At 36.9% G+C, this 17,863-nt stretch overlaps 1 protein-coding gene across 2 annotated transcripts in view; it reads left to right on the forward strand.

The window, feature by feature from the left end:
* The first annotated feature begins 4,224 nt into the window (after positions 1-4,224).
* Positions 4,225-17,863, forward strand: part of KCNJ4 (potassium inwardly rectifying channel subfamily J member 4) — a 41,734-nt gene continuing 28,095 nt past the window's right edge. The window contains exons 1-2 of one of the 2 annotated variants that reach the window (XM_058190515.1): positions 4,225-4,290; positions 7,474-7,518. The gene's annotated coding sequence lies outside the window, so the exon portion shown is untranslated. Of the gene's footprint in view, positions 4,291-6,862; positions 7,038-7,473; positions 7,519-17,863 lie in introns of those variants that run through there. The other variant, XM_058190516.1, reaches the window with a different exon arrangement.

Here is a 17,863-nt window from a genome sequence, read left to right on the forward strand (position 1 = left end):
TTAAAAAAAATCCCAACTGAAAAAGCTAGAATATAAGAAGATTTATCCTGAATTGTGGTAGCCCCTCAGAAAATCCTTGGAAAGAAGGGATCAGTTGGGAGGGAAAGCTATCCCATTTTCTGTAACTTTGACAGACTGGTTCCACTCATTCTAACTGACTTATTCTGCATTCCATTTCTCATAGTGATAGATTTCATTCCCATTATTAAGATAAAAATGTATATTTTTTTCTATATAAAAATATCTCAAAGTGCTTTACCAAATATAAAATAAGGAGGGGTTCTACTTACCTTTACTATTGGTTCGCATCGTGTGCATGCGCGCTCTTCTGCACATTCGCAGAAGAGTTTTGATGACGTTTGAGTCAGTAGGCAAAGCCTCCCTCCGGTTTTACTACTGGTTCTATAGAACCGGTCTGAACCGTGGGAACCCACCACTGATCCCAAACCCCTGGGGCATGGACCAGCACTGGGCCGTGGCCTGCCAGGAACCAGGCCGCACAAGTGAGTAAAGACCCATCTGCACACATGCAGGATCCAGGCAGTGTGTAAAACCATCCCCCTCCCTCCACAGTCCATGGAAAAACCACCGTCCACAGAACCAGCGCCTGAAGTCCAAAAAATTGGGGGCTGCTGGTTTAAATGGTTCTTTTGTCCTGGGAGGAGAAATGAGGCAAATATATACATCAGACTAATATCAGCTTGTCTTTTCTGACTATCCAATGCTCATTCACTCACTGAAGGTATTTTGTGCTTTGAGAAAGGTCTCTCTTCAAACTCCATGGGCATACAAGTTGGCTTTAAACATACAGAACCTAAATGGTAATGGTTCATTAATAAAAATTGCCTAGAGATTAGGTAACATCACTGAGCACATAACTGTTAATTTCAACAACCAGTGCCAGTCTTCCCCAACTTGGTCCCCTTCAAATATTTTCTGATTTAATTCCAATATTCCTTACTTTTATCATTGAGGAAGCTGTTTTACCATATGTTGAAGAGAAATTAGATTAATTTTTTTTAAAAAAATACATAAAATTGATTGAAACAGAATACCAACTTTCATGTTCAGTTAATTATATATCAAGTGCAGTATGTGGCATTCATATTATAATTTTAGCAGTGGAAGAGATCGACGTGTATTAACTGAAGTTACAGCTATCACCTGCTTGGATGGTGGTGTAAATGAATGTTTTACATTTTCCCAGTTGTAATTCTCTAATTCTGATTCAAGTTGAGTCAACTTAATATTATGGAAAGGTCTTGGCAAGGAACAAGGAGAAACTTCAATCATCGCATCAACTTTTAAATGTGACAGAATACCACAAAGAAATTACTAGGAGGAAATGTGTACACCAAAATGTAGAACTTTTAACTGCAGACTTGATGTGGCCTTCAAGGCTCCTCTTCCAACCTCCTGAGAACTGAGCAGAAGTTTATTTCTTTCCCCCATTCTCCACATCATTCCTGGAACCTTCAGTTTTTCTTATATTTTCTTGCAAGCCAGATTGATCCATACCGTTCTGTTTTTACAGTGTGAACAGAATTTGACACTGGAGATTTGGCCTTTGTTTTTAATCATAGATCCTGAGGGGTGAGATTTGCAGTAAGGAAAGTTTGGAGGAAGAGGGATCAATTTTGATACCAGGTTCTCTGGGAAGCAATTTGCCCTGAAAATAACCCTCATCCTCATCCTTACCCTTACTTTATTCTTTAGAAAAGTAAGTTCTGAAAACTGTCCTTAACACCTGTAAGATTTTAGCTACTTATTATCTCAGGCTGGAAAGTGGCATCAACTTCAGCTTGGGACAGGTTGATGAAAAAGATTATTTTTCTACTTTTCCAAGGAGCTACTCATTCTCAATTTCTACACCTCCCCCATCCCCACAACATTAGCAGCAGGAAAGGTTGGCGGAATGGGACTATTTTGGGGAACGTCTCCTTAGCAACGGCTGCTGCCACCGTCTGTGGTGGTTTATCCATAGGTGCTAAAATATTCTATGCTTCTTAATAAAGAAAGCAGCTGGTAAAAGCAAAGTTGGAGGTAGGAGGGATTGTCTACCCGACCACTTTGCCCAGTAGCTTCAAACCTTGGAGCTTGGAATTCTCTAACAGAAAACCCTTGCTTAAAAACAAGTATAATGTAAAGTATGAATGATGTTTTAAGACAGAATTTGTTTTGCCAATAGTTTCATTAAGGTCTTCATCAGGAAGCAGACACATAGCCTCCTACTGGTGAAAAGTCTCAGTTTTGTATTTACAATCCAAATGGTTATAACCCCAATAGCAAGTTATAGGTGAATTTTTTTAAAAAAAGCTTCTTTACATCTGTGGAGATTCTCAGTCATCCAGGTCAGGAGTCTCCAACCTTGGCAACTTTTAAGACTTGTGGACTTCAACTCCCAGAATTCCTCAGCCAAAGTCAAAGTCTTAAAAGTCCCAGCAAAGCTGGCTGAGGAATTCTGGGAGTTGAAGTCCACAAGTCTTAAAGTTGCCAAGATTGGAGACCCCTGATCCAGGTCATGGTTTTCCCAAAGGTGCTTTTTTAGGAGGCGACGGGACTTTCTGGTTTTTCTTTGAAGACGTTTCACTCTTGGATGAGAAGCAAAAAGTCTTCAAAGAAAAATCAGAAAGTCCCATCGCCTCTTGAAAAAGCACCTTTGGGACAAAACGTCTTCACTTTCTTTGCTTTTATCGTCTTCTGTTGCTTAGTTAGATTTGCAGAAGAAGGCATTTGTTTTGGAATGGAATAACTTTATGATGAATTTTTTCTTTTGGGGGGGGAGGTTTCTAATTAATTCTTACAGATTAACAATGAAGTTTAGCAGATTAAGAAAATCTGAAAAAGAAAATGCATACTCAGAAACATATAAGATTTTCTTAATCCTGTACATTATGGATGGATTGTAGAGCAGGAAAGCAAGTCCTTAAATGAGGACTGGAATAGGTAGAAGAAGAAATTTTCCTCAAACAAATTATGAATTTGTTGAGAATTGGGAAATTTCAGGATCACACAAAACCTCCCTATGCTATCTGAAATGAGTTTGTTAAATAGTCTCTATGTATGTTTACAGGCAGAGGGGTATATCCTGATTTCTGGATTGCCTTATATTTATTTTTTGTTTCATACTCATCCTTAAGATAAAATAGCTTCTCAAAGCAATTTCCAATATAGTTACAAGTAAAATATGACATAGTATCACCATAAAATATGAAAGAACTTGGATTGAAAGCCTAGAGAAATAATAATGCCTTGATCATTCACTTAAAGTTAATAATCCCAACCCATGCTAACTGGTGGATGATGGAAATTGTAATCTAACACATCTGAAAAACAACAGTCGAGAGGAAGTTTATTCTAATGATGAAAAAGAAAGAACCAACTACACATCCTGAAAAAGGGAAATATAGTGTTTAACTCACCAATGAAAAGGCTTGACCCAAAACTTAACCAGCTGAGTTTCTGAAATTAAAACATATGGAACAAGATGTTTTATGGGTATTGTATTAAGCTGAGTAAACCCATATAGAAGACAATGTTTCAGATTGTATGACTTCGGGTTTCAAAGTACATAGATTCTTATGGATAATCACTAGCACCTTGTTTTACATCAGTATGTGGTTAGAATGGTCCATGCAAGATTCATCTTGAGGCCTTCAAACTCGTAACAGCGTGGAAATTGGAAACTTACATGTTACTTGGCATCATATATGTAGCTGTGCTGGAATTCAGTCAGCACTTTACTAGGGATAGTTTTAACTTTCAGTGTGCAAGTCACTGAGTTTTACTCTCTCAATGTATAATATGTACAACTTTGAATTTCAAAATTACTTAATTAATTAATGCATGGGGATTTCTAGCTCTAGAAGCATGATTAAACTAGAAAATATAGATGGGAGATGTGCTAAAAGTAACTACATTGAATGGGCTTGAAGATCAAACAAACAATTACTTTTTAGACCCAAGATGAAGATTAGAAGAAAATAATTGAAGAACAGAAACCTTAGTGACAGTTAGAGAACAAACAGCACACATTGCTCAACATTTCTGAAGAAAACAAGTCTTTTTTAAGCATAAGAGAACACATCAGGAAAAAGTTATGAAACTGTACAATGTAAAAGTATTGCAATCCCATAGTACTAGTATGCAAATCAAAAATTTTCAAGGGCTGAAACCCAAATGAACATTATCAACTGATCTCTCAGAGGGATTGGAGCTCTTCAAGATTAGGTCATTTTCTTCTGCAAAGGCTCTGGACTGGCCATTTTATAAATGCTGATTTGTCTAGCGGTAAGTTGGTATTCAGTTTCTTTCCTATGAATCATAAGTTTATATATACAAGATACTAATATTAAAGGGCATTTTAAAACTGCATTGTACATGGCATCTTCTTGTATCCTTTATGAATGCTGCCTAGAGTTATATCACATGAGAAAGGCAGCTATATAAACAAAATCTACCAACTGGTCGCAGAAGCTAATCCATGAAACTGTCCATGTTTCTGCTCTGGTTTCTTTTCAAGAAGCAATTGGGCAATCATTTGTCTGAAATGGTATTGGTTTCCTGCTTGAGCAGGATGTTGGACTAGAAAATCTCTAAGACTCCTTCCAACTCTGTTATTCTGGTGTTGTAGTTTTAGAGACTGAATGTTGAAATATGGAAATGTTACATCACTAATTGATTGGGTTCTTCAGTTCAATCATATACCACTCCAGCCACTGCCACCATTGCCTCTAACTGGGCATCAGACTGGCAGGACACTGGTATCTTAACAAATATAGTGGGCATCATGTATAAATGAAAAGTAAAATGTGCAAATATTTTATTGAAAAAGTATTATTTCAGTAATGATATCAAATGCAATAATTAATAGCTACCTCTGAAAGCACAAGTTATAGAAATTACTATATAGCTATATACATTTAATATATGGGTATATGGTATTTGATCACTTACAACATGCATATGACAGTACCTGTAATAGAGCCAGGTTTGCATGGCTCCATGCGAGTGAAATGTGAGAATTGGGTAGGGAAGGGTATTGTAGGATAGGAAGAATAGTGAAGAACGAGTAACAAAATTTTAAGTTGCAAAAAGGGGAGAACCAAACTTGCATCCTTTTCATGTTTTCTGACATCCTTTTCAACGTTTTCTGACATCTACACATACATTAATTATAACGTTGGACTACAATTATGTGAGGTTTCCAAAGTTGGCTTGCTTAGCCTGTGGTTAGGCTAATCAGCTCCAATCAGGGTTCAGCTTCCAATTCCAAGCTTTGACCATTCCTGAGTCTTTTTTCACCACTTTGCTCTAAAACAGAAAATGCAACATATAATATGCCATATTCTGTAAAGAACTACTCAACAAATATTTTCACAAAAGCTGTTTGGTTATGGTTGAGGAAGCTATGAAGAAAACCAAAATATCTGCCCTAATAACACCCTTGGGGCACTTTTTCTATTTTATATTATTCATGTGGGGTAATTTGAATTTTCTGTCACAAATACCAATTGACTTGGGTTAATCCTGGGTCGTGATGTCACATTAAGGCATCCAGGGTGAAGGTTCTGGAAATTTATTTATTTATTTATTTATTTATTATTTAAATTTGTATACCGCCCTTCTCCCGAAGGACTCAGGGCGGTTCACAGCCAGGTAAAAATACAATACAATAAATACAAATTAAAATACAATTAAAAAACTTATTAAAATTGGCCAGGATTAAAATTTGGAGCTAAAAACCCATTAAAACCCATTAAAACACTAACCCAGTCCAGCGCAGATGAATAAGTAGGTTTTAAGCTCATGCGAAAGGTTCGGAGGTCCGGAAGTTGACGAAGTCCAGGGGAGTTCGCTCCAGAGGGCGGAGCCCCACAGAGAAGGCCCTTCCTGGGCGCCGCCAGACGACACTGTCGCTACCGACGGCACCCTGAGGAGCCCCTCTCTGTGAGAGCGCACGGGTCGGTGAGAGGTATTCGTAGCAGCAGGCGGTCCCGTAAATATCCCGGCCCTATGCCATGGAGCGCTTTAAAGACATTCACCAACACCTTGAAGCGCACCCGAAGGCCACAGGTAGCCAGTGCAGCCGACGCAGGATAGGTGTCACCGGGAGCCACGAGGCTCCTCAATCACCACAAGAGCTGCATTCTGACTAACTGTAGCCTCCGGATGCCCCTCAAGGGAGCCCCATGTAGAGAGCATTGCAGTAGTCCAGACGAGACGTCACAAGGGCGTGAGTGACTGTGCACAAGGCATCACGGTTCAGAAAGGCGCACTGGCGCACCAGGCGAACCTGGTGGAAAGCTCTCCTGGAGACGGCCGTCAAATGGTCTTCAAAAGACAGCCGTTCATCCAGGAGAACGCCCAAATTGCGCACCCTCTCCATCGGGGCCAATGACTCGCTCCCGACAGTCAGCCGCGGACTCAGCTGACTGTACCGGGATGCCGGCATCCACAGCCACTCCGTCTTGGAGGGATTGAGCTTGAGCCTGTTCCTCCCCATCCAGACCCGTACGGCCTCCAGACACCGGGACAGCACTTCAATGGCTTCATTGGGGTGGCCCGGTGTGGAAAAGTACAGCTGGGTGTCATCAGCGTACAGCTGGTACCTCACACCGAAGCCACTGATGATCTCACCCAGCGGCTTCATATAGATGTACAGTATATAGAAATACAGTAGAACTTACTTTTATCTCTACTACTACAGAACAGACTCATGTTGCAACAGTTAAAAAAATAGGAAACCACAAGAAACACATTTATCTATACATTTTCTGAAAGAGACACCAAACTTCTTCAGAGCAGAGCATTCTGTGCTAAGATGCTTGGGGCTTTACACTTGGGAGCTCTATGCATTCCCACTACTGTTTCCACTGCTTTGGATTGTACTCCTATCATTCCCCATTGCTGCATCTGCAGCTTGTATCCATGGTTTTGAGATCACGCACAGGGATGGGTTAAAGTAGTGGAAGGCTGTTGGATTCTAGTGGAGTTGCTGACTTCTTAGTTACAGACTGCACAGCAATCAGATAACGGTAAGCAAGCAATTTGAAAAGAAGGAGTGAAAAAGAAAAACAGAGAAAAGCAAGAGGAAGAACAAACCCTGAAAGAAAAGTGTGAATGAAACAGCAGGAGTATAAAAGAGAAGACAAAAGGGTAGGAGGTAAGGAGGAAAGGCAAAGAAAAACTAGAAACAATATTGTTTGAAAAGCCTAAGACTGGGCTGCAAATTTGCAGGTGGGAACTCCTAATAGAGCATGTTAAAATCAGGAAACTATCAAACGAAGAAGAGACGAGAAGACTGAGAAAACAATGAAGGAAAGTTGGAGGAAGATCAAGAGCAGAAGAAACTATAGTGAGTTACTTGGAAATCTGACAAAAAAGATGGACCCAGAAAGGGAATACTTTTAGGGGATAAAAATGAAACTGAATGGGATTCAGACATTGCTTTCTTCTCCTTTCCCTTGTTAGCTGGATTTTGCAGGACTTTGATGGAATAAACTGGCTTCAGAACAGGTAAGAGATGATTTGTGGCACTTATGTACCATGTACTTGCTTTATCCCGAAGTTGATGTGATTTCAGTGCCTGTCTGGGTAAATAAGTATACTGTATGTCTATTTCAGTGAAAGCACATAATCTATTCTTGGCAGAAATTCTGAGCATCGCTGCTTTTGTTCTAGCAAAAGCTTAATAGGGGTGGGGGTGGGGAAGGCTCTGGTCCATTTATAAAAACTTATGTTAACAGAAATCTTGTAGACGCTACACTACTTAGAATGTTACTTTAAGAATATTTGTTTGCTTTATTGATACGTTTCCATCAAAACAACAATAAACCATGTTTTAATACAAGTTTGTAAAAAGATCAGTTCAGCATCTCTGTTCTTCCTTATTTGGACAGTTGTTCTTTAGTACGGCTTTCTGAACAGCAGTTTTTAAGTTATTTTAGAAAGTCTGAAATCATTTTAATAGGACTAGCCGAGATAAAAGGTTTTGGGTGGTTTTTTTTTGGGGGGGGCAGAGGGCTCATAGGATTCTCATGGGAAGACTGGGTCAAAAATGTCAATGTACTCATAGAATGTAGGTATACCAACATTCTTTCTTGGATTAGAACTTGCCTGAATTCATCTTCTCTCCATCTCTCAAACATACCGATGCACACGCTGCCAAACATACAGTGACCCATTTATTTATTATTTTTTATTTTCTTACTTTAGAGCAACCTTTCCCAACCTGGTATATCCTAGATGTGCTATGACTGCAACTCATGATTCCAGCAATCTGGATGGTACCAGGCTGGAGAAGGCTATTTTGTGCTCTGAAAATCAATCACTGAGCTGTTTTTAGTGGTGGTAAAAGTAAATCCTCACATGTGATACCATCTAAAATAGCATCAACTGCCAGCGTTTCTTTAAAGAATTCAAAGGAGTCTTTTAAAAAAAGATATCTTGAGTGGAGATGGTGGGAGTACAGCGTCAGTGGCCTCAGACTGAGCTCTGGACTATAATGTAGCAAGAAATGGACAATTAAATATAATTTGCTAATTTCAAGTATTTATTTTTTTTATTTATTGCAACCATAGTTACATCTCCCTTCATCCTTGAATATAACAGAATGTAATGTGAGAGTATGCTTAGAATCATAATAGGATACAGAATTAATAGAAAAACTGATAAAAGGACATTTAAAACCAAGAAGAAGTAGCAAATGTGATAAAGATACAATCAGAGTCATCCTTTAAAACAGCTAAGCAAGCGAAAAAAGTTTTGAACTGATGTGAAAAAGAATGCAATCCAATGCCCACTTGGGTATCAAAACTAGTTTTTTCTCTTGTATAATTCAGGCTACTTAAACTGAGCAGGCTGATATAGTGACAGACATTTCTTTAGATCTTTGATTCTCAACTCTTTATGCTTTAAAGATGAACACTACTTGATCTACAGTGAATAGTTATTCCAAAAACTTCCTGTAGGATTATTATTTTTAATGATAAGGAATCTAAAAAATAAAACATGCTTTTGGAATCAGTGTATTGTGTTTCTATCTGGCTGTAACAAAAGTAATACAAATAGAATGAGACTATTGCCTTATACACTGTAAGCCGCCCTGAGTCTTTGGAGAAGGGCGGGATATAAATGTAAACAACAAAAAAAAAATACTGGCTGTGGTATTCAGCCAAAGATGAAGTATTCACATTGTTATCAAGGGCAGTCCCCAGAAAATCCATTACAACAATCCTATTGAAAAGTGTCTAAAGTATGAACTAATATGGCCAGATTATTTCTGCCCAAGATAACTCACAATGGGCAAACCAGACAATGCTGGTCAAAGGCAATCCTCACATGCGCTATTTTGCCCTGTGGCACCTTTCTAGATGTAGTGATTTAATATATATATTTCTTTTTAACGATCCTGTAATCCCTTAATTTGGAATTAAATTGGATAATTTTTTCTCTTGACAAGATATTTGTTTCTTTGTTGATTGATTTGATTTCTACCCCTTAGCAATCTAAGAGAGACTTTTAGTGGCTTTCAAATAAGGTAAAATACAATATATTATCAAAATTTAAAACAATAGCAATAAAATACAATCTAAAATGTGTCACAGATACAGGTGTTCGCTAGGTGCCTCTTGCTGAATAGCTGGTATTCTGCAGGTATGGTCAGATAATTAGGATTCAGATTTTGGGGCTGGTTATCTTATCTTACATTGCTGGCAAGTGGGAGAGCATTTAATCATTTATCTAATTTTATATAAAACTGAATAAATTTAGTTATGATTTTAATTGTTTTAAAAGTCCTATGGAAGCTCATAGTACAGCTTTCCACAATCTGTGCCTTCAAATGTGTTCACTGGCAAGTCTTGTAATCTTCTACAGTATATGCATGGCTAATTTCTATTTAAATGTATGCATTTTCCTTGTATTATGGAGATGCACAGGCTAAGAATGTTTCATTTTTGGAACTATGTACAACTGAAATGTTTCACAAGCAGACATTCTAAATTTTGAATTTTGCAAATACTACAGAGGATTAAATGACCAGATTCTCATAGGATAAAATCATTTAATATTATTGATTATGAGGGTCCAGTTAAAAATCATTTAAGCTATGGGGTATTTTATACAGTCAAACACTGAATGTGTTTGCTTCTGAAGTTATGATTATTAATTATATGTATAAGAAGGAATTTGGCCTAAATATAATTAGGGTTTCCAATTGTGGTATATTGTGAAAGCAAATGGACAGTATGTCCATTTAACACAATGTTATGTACAGTAGCATTAAGTGTTCCTAATGCAGACAGAGAAAATAAATGAAGAAAGGTTAATGATATAAAATTGCATGGAGAAGGAGAAGGGGAAAGGGAAGGAAAAAGAGGAGGAAGAGGAGGAGAAGAAGAGTGATGGTTATGGAAGTATGTTTTGTTAACAGAACAAAAGAGAAATTAGAGAGAAATATATGCACTATTTAACCTTATTTGCTATTCAGCAATATATTTGCTGACATGCTAATCAATTACATTTTGGCTTGTGACATTAAAAAATGGATTTATTTTTTTATTTTATTTATTTATTTTGTCACAACATCATACAAAAAGATTATATAGTATATACACATATAAACATATATAGGAAGAAGAAAAGAAAAACAATAGGACAGGAACGGTAGGCACGTTTGTGCGCTTATGCACGCCCCTTATGGTCCTCTTAGGAATGGGTTGATTGTGTTATCAACCTGCAACTTGGATTGTTATCCACATAAATTGGTGGCAGCTTCCAAGGGATAGAAAAACTGGCACTGAATATAGTCAGTGGAAGACAGAACTTACATGTAAGTTACATGTGTCATCACAGTGGAGCACTTTAATTTCTCTGTGATGCTTCTGCAGTTTTTGCACAATTGCAGTTCTTAACAGCATTTCATATTTCTATGGAGCATCTATATGTCATAACACAGGACATCAGGCAATGTCCTGCCAAGTTTCATTTTGCTTATCTACTCCAAACATCAAAGAAGGCCTGCTAAGGATTTTGCCCCAATGAGAAGTGGAGGGAACTTCAACAAGGAGACAAGTGTAGTAGCCCTCATGCTCTGAAATCTGGTGTTGCTAGAAGTGGAATTAACAACATCCTCCTTTAGTTTAAAAAGACCCTTAAAATTATCATCTTTCAGAGGGTTTTCAAACCTAGGAAAATTGAGGAGCACATATGTTCTAATTATTGTGATTGTTTGGACTGTTTATTGATCATTTTAATTGCTGAGATTATTCTATTTGTTTCATTCATGTGCTTTATTCAGACTCAGTTCAGACTGAGGTAGTTTATACATCAATAAAATGAGATAAAATAAAAATACAATAGATGCAAAGGGACTGACCCAAACTATACTTTGAAAGATTGCAAATTTATGCACATTGATTTAGGAATAACTTGAATACACTATGGGGTTTACATCAGAATTAAGGCACATTGTCAACCATTTTTCTCCCTGTGGGAATAAGTTCTCATTTTGCTGGTTCATCAAGGGGATCATAAATGATTTTTTAAAAATAAGCAGGTATGTATTGGTATGCAGGTGTAGATAAAGTTCAGAGACCCTACCATCTATTAATGCGCTCTTTACATAATTCCAGTTCTCCTATATGCATATATCTGTTGCACATGCTCAACCAGTTATTAAGTGATTCATGCAGTCATTAAGTGAATCTGGCTTCCCAAATTGCTTGTTGCTTGCAGGATGTGAGGTGGGAAGTCGCAAATAGCAATTGCGTGATCCTGGGATGCTACAACCATCATAAATACATGCCTGTTGCCAAGCACCCATATTCTGATCACATGACTATAGGGAGGCTGTGATGGTTATAAGTGCAAGGGCTGTTCATAAGTCATTCTTTTCAGTGCTCTTATAATTTCAGATATTTGCTAAACAAATGTTTGTAAAACAAAGTCTACCTGTGTATTTCCTCTATTACTCTCCCATGAGAGTAATGCCATAAAACTTTCCTTTCTGTTTCATCCATCTCATTTCATATTTATATATTTATTTATTAAATAACTCCATATTTCCCTGGGATCCATCCTCAGAATTATCTTGTGGAAAAAGTTGAAGTAAAAAATAGTACCAAGCAAAAAAATCCTTGAGTTTGTCATTACTTTCCCCCCTCAGAATTGTCTTTATTACAGCGAGCAGGAAGGAGATGTTGGCGTACAATGCAAGGGCAATTTCTAGAACAGAGGTCTTCAAACTTGGCAGGTTTAAGACCTGTGGACTTCAACTCCCAGAATTCTCCAGCCAGTTATACCTCTGTTCTAGATGGAGGAACTGTCTGACCCTTCACATCTTATATAAGAAAGGTTGAAATGAGGGGGGAAAAATCAGGTGCCAAGAGAGGATTTTAAAGGTCCTCTCAGTTGGAAATGGTGCCTTCAGAGGAATGAGTCATTGATGCATGAGGCCTTCTCTATAGAGCTTCTGACAATGGTAATAATTATACAGCAGAGAGAGAACAAATATTTTAAAGAGTAATTCTGATGGGGATGGAAAAAGGGAGGTTAGTGAAGGAAAGGAGATGAGATGAACACAAGAGAAGAAAAAATGATAGAAACACAGAAACATAGAAAATAGATGGCAGAAAAGACCCAGTGGTCCATCAAGTTTGTCTTTTGACTTTTTTGTTTGTTTCTGTTTTGTTTTTAATTTATTAATGTATTCATTATTTTAAATAATAAACAAATATTTTTATTTATTTATTTATTTTATTTTTTGTCGGATGATAGACATGTGTTTAACCCAAGCATGTTTAAACTTACTGATTATTACTGAGCCACTACCTTCACTAGAAGTTGGTTCCACTACTCCTTTTGTGAAGTAATACTTTATAACATTACTTTTGAACTTCCCTCCTGCCAGTTTGAAATTATGCCCCCGAGTTCTTGATTTTTGCTTAATATTGAAAATACTGCCTTCTAGAAGCTTATTCATATCCTTAATATATTTAAAGGTTTTCTTTGTGTCTCATCTTTTCCTCTGTCCTTCACACTGTATGTAATCAGTTCCTCCAATCTTTCCTGATATGTTTGGTCCCTCAGACCTTGCACCATTTTTGTTGCCCATCCCTGGACTCTTTCAATCTTATCAATATCTTTTTTAAGTGAGGTCTCCAGCACTGGACACCGTCAGTTTATATATTTTATTTATATGCATTCCATCTCTATTATTTTTATAAATAACTCAAGGTGGACATTCCAACACACTTTCCTCCTCATATTTTCCCCACAATAACAACCATATGAGATGACATGGGCTGAGAAAGAGCGACTGACCCAAAGTCACCCAGCTGGCTTTCATGGATAAGGCAGGACTTGGACTCATGGTCTCCTGCTTTCTAGCCTGGTGCCTTAATCGCTAGATCAGTTTGGCTCTATATTTGCTACAAAGATGGATACCTTTCACACTGAAACATTTTTGGGGTGTCTTTAAGATGGTGAAAGATCAGGTGAACTCCAGAACGACTTGGCCTCCGTCGTGTATTTGTATAGCCATGATATCAATGAAATAAGAGATCCCTGGGGTCTATGTCTTCTGGAATTCACATAAGCTATTAAGGTTTTGTCCACCTCTGTGAAGCACCCATTGTTTTAATGCAGAATAATTCATATTATGGCATCTGTGAATCTCTGCTAGGGCACACAGAGCAAGTTCATATCCAGATAATTCAAAGTGGCTAATGATACTGAATAAAAGGCTGAATAGAAGCACAACAAGCATTTATTCCAAACAGTAATTTCTGATCCTCCTGCCCTGTATTTTAACTTATAATTGAAGTGCAACCAATCAAAAATGAAGGGAAAAGGCACAATGACTTTTTATGTTTTCTTCCTTTCATTTCTCTGCTACCAGCAGCACAGAGAGGAAGATTCTCTCAATGAAATATGGTATTAGTGGCATAATTATTACCCGTATTTGTTCAGTTTTGCAGATGAAAACCAAAACTGCAAAATAAACATTTGCTCAAACCTCACACTTAACTGGACATTATCTGGAATTTCAGTTTCTCAGACAATGAATCTTATGTCCATTACACTGTTAAGGATGTCATGCTAACCACAAAACAACTAATAATTACTTTCCTATGCAGGTTCTGAATTGACTGTGTTTTAACTTTGCCTGGTTGTAGCTAATTCAATCACACAAAGCAGGGAATATGACCATTTTTACCTTATAAATCTGTTCTTTATTTGTAAATGTTCCCAGAATGCTCCATATATATGTATATGATAAAAATATCTTCACCAACCCACAAATGTCTGTCACCAGATTATGCTAATAATAGCATGTGAACTTATTGTTGCTTCTGCTGTGTGAAATTGCTTTAAACTGAAGTTGACCAGACTCTATTTAGAAAATCAGATCCAACTTATCTAACAGCGTAAATCATCCCTGTTTTGACAAGTTTATCCATTCTTTTACACCAAGGGTGAGAAATCTATTATTCCTCCAAATGTTTGAGATTTAAATGTCCCTTTTTTATTAGTTAGTTTGGATTGGATTGAGAGCAATTAAATTTCAAAACAGAGGATGATAAGTGCTTTGGTGGACCATCAGTATATTTTGACCATTGCAAATTTATTTCAAGAGTCATGTGGTTCAGCCATTAGGAATTAGATGACTTTCTTGCCCTAGGAACTTCCAAAAAACTTCCTCTTCATTCCCCCCAAAGCTTAGAAGCAGTTTGAAGGAAAGCTATTATTGCATTTTCTTCTTCCAGTTTGCAATGTTGAGAAAAAGCAGCAAAAACCATTACCTCACCCCAAACTCCTACCAGTTCTACAGCAATAAAAATCCCCTTATCTTTAATCCCCAATAAAGACAAAGAGATTCACATCCCTGCAGTGCATGCCAGCTCCTCTGATGTTGGAAAAGGAGAGAGAAATTGACAAAAGTCTGTCAGTTTCAGACTTGATTTTTATTTAAGATAATTAGAAGGAGCTGCAAAAGTATCAAACTACTCTTTCTTTGATAGGACCTAAACTGCAGAGGTCCAGAAAAAAAGGCTAAGGCAAGAGTTTCCTCCAGCATAGAAATGAAGTTACCATGGCTTAAACGAAATCTATACCACACAGGAGAGAAATCAATTTTATGAGTTTTTTTAAACTTTGCAAACATTGAAGGAAGACAGACATCTGCAGCTGCTTTTGAACTGGCTCTGAATTCTGGTGTGAAAGAACCATTACTCATACAATTCTGAATATTCAGAGTGTTAAATATATATGGCACGAAAACATAAAGCCCTTGTTTATTTTTTGCCTATCTTTTCCTTACCTAGTGTTAAAATCTCAAGTCCAAAAAATGTCTGCCTTTCACTGACATAATCAATTAGTGTGATAGTCTTGTGATTAGGGTGTGAATACATAATTTCATTTGTCTTTTTCCAGCTTTACAATATTCTTTTAAAATGGGGTTGATGAAAGCTGTATTCCAGATTCTGCCAATAGGATAATGATTTTGTTTAACACTTTATTTTCAATTCTTTTCTATTATTCATGAACATAGCATATGTTTTTTTCCCCCTTTAGCAGCCATAATCTCTATCCTGGTCACCACATAGTCTACCACAAACCCTCATGCTCTTTGTTGGTGTGCCACAACCAGTTTAGACTCCATCGTCATGTATACAAAATTAGGGTTTTTCTCCCCAATAGGTGTTACATCTTACACTTCTTAACAAGTTTACACCTTCCATGTGAAGAAACCATTTTCTTTTTGTTTGTTTGCTAGATAATATTTCTCTTGAGTCATGTTCCACCCTGACTGAACTACCTAGGTATGTCTATGGTTTTCTTTAAAAAAATAGTACAAAAGCAGTTTGCAACAGCATTTCCTGAAATGTTGTTTTAAAATTTCAGTTATATCTTACAGCCTTGAAATTTCCTGGTTATTTTCAATCATAGTACCAACTAGGTCTGACCTATTTAGTGTTTTCTTTTTTTTTTTAGTTCAGTCAAAGTCAGTCGAGTGATACCATCATGAAATATGGCACTCTTGGCCGTCTCACAGTTCAGTTCCTCTATTTTTCACATCACTTATGAATACTTTTTAAAGCAATGGTCCCAGTTCAAGTCTCTGAAATGCTCTAGGTGTCTTCCTTCTGCCATTAGAAGCACAACTGAAATCTTGCTCTCTACTTTCAGTAGAGTAACAAATTACTGAGTCATTAGAGAGTCTCTTCTCTTAGCCTAGGTCTTTGTCAAAAGCTTTATGAAACTCCAGATGAACTGAATCAATCATATGCATAGGCTTATGTCCATATTTTAACAAATTTAAGATTGCAGTAATATATTATATTAAACCGTCATATTTTGATAGAATAGAATTCTTTATTGGCCAAGTGTGATTGGACACACAAGGAATTTGTCTTGATGCATATACTCTCAGTGTATTAAAAGAAAAGATACATTTTTCAAGAATACTAAGGTACAACACTTAATGATAGTCATAGGATACAAATAAGCAATCAAATCATATTAGGAAACAGTCAATATAAATCATGAGGATACAAGCAACAAGGTTACAGTCTCTTATCTTCTCTTAGAGTCTCTTCTCTTAGCCTAGGTCTTTGTCAAAAGCTTTATGAAAGTCCAGCTGAACTGAGTCAATAATATGCATAGGCTTATGTTCATGTTTTAACAAATTTAAGATTGCAGTCATTTATTACATTAAACCATCATCTTTATGATTTATACATTGATTTATTCAATATATTCTTCCCCATTCATTTCCAACAAAGCCTGTCAATGATGGTTCATAGTATAAATATAAAAACTGCAAATACATTATAAAGCATCAATGTATTTTAACTATTATAACATCAATAAATAATAATACTATATAAGTAAGAAAGCATTCATGGCTTCAATCCTAAAATATCCTAGTAATAATTTTAAAGGGGAGGCTTGGGCTTAAAAAAAAAGAAAAGAAAAACCATGATTTAAATTTCTAGTAGGAAGGGATTCCAGAAATCTACTTCCACCTCTGATAAAACTTGGTCCTAATTGATTCTAAAGGAGTCTCCCTTTGGATTAGAAGCTCTAAGAAGTTACAGAGGATGATCAAGGAAAGCCATTCCACCAGATATGCAGGGTCCAGGCCATAAGAGTTGTATATATCAACAGGCATTTTGAATTTTATAGATAGGGAAGCCTGTATGAACTCAGCTGATTATAATTGATTTAATATACCATGTTTTTATAGCATCGATTAGTGAGATGTTCAAGAAAGCAATGTGATAGTTCCTAGTAAAATCCATTTGTAGTTAAAAATGTTCTATTGCTTATCATGGTTTTTGATTTAGGATGATGGTGGAATGCCATACTGACACAAGTACTGTTTAATTACACACACATAAGCTTTAACAAATTTTAGATTAAAGAAGTAATATTTTCCCAATTACAGTGCCATCTCCTGACTTATAGCCCCTCGGGTAGTTTTTGGAAGCACAATTGGCCAATGGGAAGCAGGTATCTCAAAGGCAAAAAGATACAAGCAATGAAAATTTCACAAGATGAGAATCTAAGGCTACTTCAGTTATGATACAGCCATTGCTCGGGACCATTAAATCCAGGGTAAAACATAATCACAACTGTGCCTATTTGCCTCTGCCTTCTTCACTTCATTGAGCTTTCCTTGTTTGTGTGGAAGGAGATGAGTTGCTTTTATAGCCAATGTTCTTCTGTGCTATCCTCAAATTGGTCAGGTGTGGGGCTGCCACTCCTCTTCCCGTTGCACTCTGAGCTGACAAAATTCCTTAACAAAATTCTGTCCTTTTGATAGAAAGAAAAAAAAAAGCTTGTCAGGAATCCA

The sequence above is a fragment of the Ahaetulla prasina genome, chromosome 7 (genome assembly GCF_028640845.1).
Source record: "Ahaetulla prasina isolate Xishuangbanna chromosome 7, ASM2864084v1, whole genome shotgun sequence".
NCBI classification, from domain to species: Eukaryota; Metazoa; Chordata; class Lepidosauria; order Squamata; family Colubridae; genus Ahaetulla; species Ahaetulla prasina.